Below are 3,806 nucleotides of genomic sequence, written 5' to 3' on the forward strand. Positions count from 1 at the left end.
AAACCGTGATGGGGACAACGTCTAAGTATTTCTTTAAAACGCTCCCACACATCGAAAAGAGATTCCCCGTTTTTTTGAGTAAATTGGTAAAGCTTTCCCCTAAGTTGGGCGGTTTTTGATGGGGGAAAGAAGCGGCAAAGAAATTCTCGTCTCAGTTGGCCCCATGAGGTGATGGAACCGGGCATTAAAGAATTGAACCAATTGCTGGCCCTATCTTTTAGAGAAAAAGGGAAGAGATGTAGCCTAACGGCTTCTTGGTCGTCTTTGCAAGTTACACTAAGTCTCCAAAAGTTTGAGATATGTAAATTTGGATCTTCAGAGGGTGATCCAGAAAACTGGTTTTGTTGTACCAGAATTAGTAGCGCAGGTTTTATTTTGAAGTTGCTACCTTCAACCGTTGGGTAGACTATAATAGTGCGTGGCTCATCCGAAGAAGGGATCGAATACTCCTTAAGAGTGCGTTCCTCAGCCATGTTATCTATTATTTTTAGGCTACCCAAGAAGTCAAGTGTAGGAAAAGAAAGAAAGAAGAAGTGAAGAAGAGGGGGAGAGAAAAGAGTTCTAATCACAAAGAAAGAGTTAATCAAATTAGTTTACTCCCCGGCAGCGGCGCCAAAAACTTGATGAGATAAAACCGCAAGTGCACGGTCTTACCAAAGTAGTATGAAAAGAGTATCGTTCCGACAGGGAGTAGTTCAATTTAATTAACCTTTAGAGATGATTAGAAGAGAAGAGAATTGTAAGTTGGGGGTTTTCAAACGGTTGAAAAATTAATATAATAAAAGGAGCCTTGGGATCGTTGGTTTCATCTAAATAACAAGTCCTTCTCAAACCAAAACTATAAGCTTATAATGTTAAGTTAGACCTAATTTCTCAAGACAGTTTCTCTTATGTTCCTCTAGCAACCAAGCCTATTTCGCTGACTTGATTACTATCAGATTTTGGTTCCTCTAACAACCAAGCCTATTTCGCTGACTTGATTGTTATTAGTTCCCTTGAAGGTCGAAACTATATGTCTCAAAGATTGCAAAGCCTATTTCGCTGACTTTGCAATCCTTGTCTGAATTCACTTGTTCGAATATCAAAGCTCCACTTTCGTTTTATGAATTGATATTTGGAATAATGGATAAACAATTATCAAACCCTCCACTTTCGTTTCCACAGTTTGATAATGGTTGATCCATGTTAAGACGGTGAATTCAGATAAGAAATTAGGGTTACATAAGATTAAGGCTTAGAGCTTGGTTTGATTAGGATTATGTCATTTAGACTTATCCAACAATCCCAAGACAAGGAGAAGTCTACTCACTCATGTTCATCGTAGACATGGGGGAGAAGAGAGAAAGCATAAAGGTAAATGACAAGAAAATAAAGGAAAAGAAAAGAACTTTAATTAGAAAAGCAATTGTCACTTATTGAATTCCAAGTAAAGATGAATATTTGTGATGGATGGCTACTCTATTTATAGCATTTGTTCGACTTAAAATCTAAGCTATTACATTCGGGCTAAAAATAGAGTAGCTTAAAATCTAAGCAAAAGCAGCAAAAGTGACTCTGGAGGGTGGCACGGCCGTGCCAAGGTTAGCACGGGCCGTGCCAAGCTTCTGACATGGGGGAGACATATTTTTGTCTCTCAAACTTCATATTTTTGCATCCAATCAGCTCCAAGTCCCTTTCTTTTGCTCCAAGACTCAATCCATCCAATATTCATTCCTGAAATAAAATAAAATGCAATTTAAAGTAAACTATCCTAAAAGGGAAATAATACTAACATAAAATAAAATAAAATCTAAATAAAACTAAACTAAAAAGCATATTAAAATAGTCAATAAATGACTCATCAAGGTGTCTAAAATAAAATTCTAATCAAGGTTTTAAACAAAGGAAATGCATGAAAAATCATTAGCGTTGTTTATTAACGAATGGTATGCAAGAGTAATATGATATGTAATACGTCCGAGTTGAAGTTAATCTTAAGAATGGGAAATCATAGAGCCTCGACATAGATTGTCGAGAACTAGTATGTTAGCACGAAACCTAAGTATGTTAAGCCGTTTATGGATAAGTATAAGCAAGTGATGACTCAGTGTTAAACGAGTAGATTACAGACTCGTGGTGATCATTCATGTAATTTAAGCATAAGCTTTTGATGTATGAACCAGACTATAAATAACATGTAGGTGTCGTGTCTCTTGCGATCCACGCCAAGGGGGATTTCAAGAGGTTCAGGTTAGGGAGATGGGATACGCTCTGCAAGGCACTGAGAGGAGTCTGATGTACCTTAGCTAGGAATTCATCGATCAAGTAAGGGATTGTAATCGGGGTTACTCCATCCGATACACTCCGTAAAATGAACCAAGATAATGTTGTTCGTTACACACTAACCTCTAACATAATGAATGGCTATGGATATGATATGACACGATTATGATATGTTATGAGATATGTGTAAGCTTATTTACCAGCACAAGTTTATGAAGATATATTGTCGACAATCTTAGTACCTCCTCGATCGTCTGGTTCAGGATCATTTCATGAATGATTTATGATTAGACTTTGATGCGTTTATCGTATCTTGATGAAGTGGTCTTAGGTTCCCGTGACCGCCATGACATGTAGAGTATATGACAAGACTTATAGCCTATGATACATATAACCTTATGACGGCCCTATTATGCACGACCATCTAGGTATGTATGTTCCCCACACGTATAATCAACCGAATGGTTGTGTTGTAGACACGTGGTGACCGTAGGTTTCCCCGAGGTCGCCCATAGCCTAGGATTAGGTAGACCTCACTGAGACATTATGTCTCATCCCAATCCTTTTTGTTTCAGATCAGCAAGTTAGTTTAGCAGGATGTGGCAGACATGTGGCCGAATGGATAATTAGCAAGTGCTCGTTCGTACTGGTTGCAGGATGTTCATATGGACTCAAGTGTATATAACTATGTATCAGATTGATAATGTACTATTATTAGATGTACGAACACATATTGTTGTCTATATATTTATCCATTCAAATAACTATGTTGTAAATTTTAATGTATCCAGTACTAAAGATAATGCGCATGCTAAAATTTCTAGATACGTTTAGTGTGGGCGTTACAAGATTGGTGAAGATGCAGATATTAAAAGTTGCAGAATGAGACATTTCGTTTGAAAAATGAAGCTTATTGACTAATTATACAAGAGTAGAATAGGGAATGATAATGCTATGTGTTTGTCTTTTGTGGTAGTATTAATGAGATTGAGCTACGTGCTATGAGTGATAGTCTGCTAGTAATGCCCCTTTGGTCGTTGAACACAGGTCATGACAGTTTTACAGAGAGATTTTTTATGAAGGAACTTAAGGTTGCTCTAGTGACTTTGAAGCCTCTACCGGAGTGGTAGGTTAAGCTCAATACATTGTAAGAGAGAATAGCATCTTGAGGTGGTATAATGATGGTGAGTTTATTGAAAATTTCTTATAAGTGCAGTTGTTCAATTACCTCAACCATGTATATAAAATGATCACTTATAAGTGCAATTGTTCATACATCTATGTTTCATCGGCTTATTGCGATTAAAACTCTAAATTCAACAATTTTCGGCTCAAAAACAAAGTTAATTCAACTTAAACGAAAACCAAATTCAAACCAAGGTAGAATCAATCTATGACACTTTTATAAGCTTAATTATACATTGATTGGATAGGGTTAGGTGTTAGGAACCCAAAGGCATGCTTAAAAAGTCGCGAAAACGCAAAAAATCGGGTTTCCGGCTCCCTGCATAGGTGGCACGGTCGTGCCTACAGGCAGCACGGTC

At 37.4% G+C, this 3,806-nt stretch overlaps 1 non-coding gene across 1 annotated transcript; it reads left to right on the top strand.

Annotated features, from left to right (window-relative positions):
- LOC120577795 (small nucleolar RNA R71) lies at nucleotides 1-107 on the top strand. The gene has a single exon (XR_005643777.1). It is a non-coding gene; the product is annotated as a small nucleolar RNA R71 (small nucleolar RNA).
- The last annotated feature ends 3,699 nt before the right edge of the window (nucleotides 108-3,806 follow it).

Source organism: Medicago truncatula, chromosome 8 (genome assembly GCF_003473485.1).
Source record: "Medicago truncatula cultivar Jemalong A17 chromosome 8, MtrunA17r5.0-ANR, whole genome shotgun sequence".
Lineage (NCBI taxonomy): Eukaryota > Viridiplantae > Streptophyta > Magnoliopsida > Fabales > Fabaceae > Medicago > Medicago truncatula.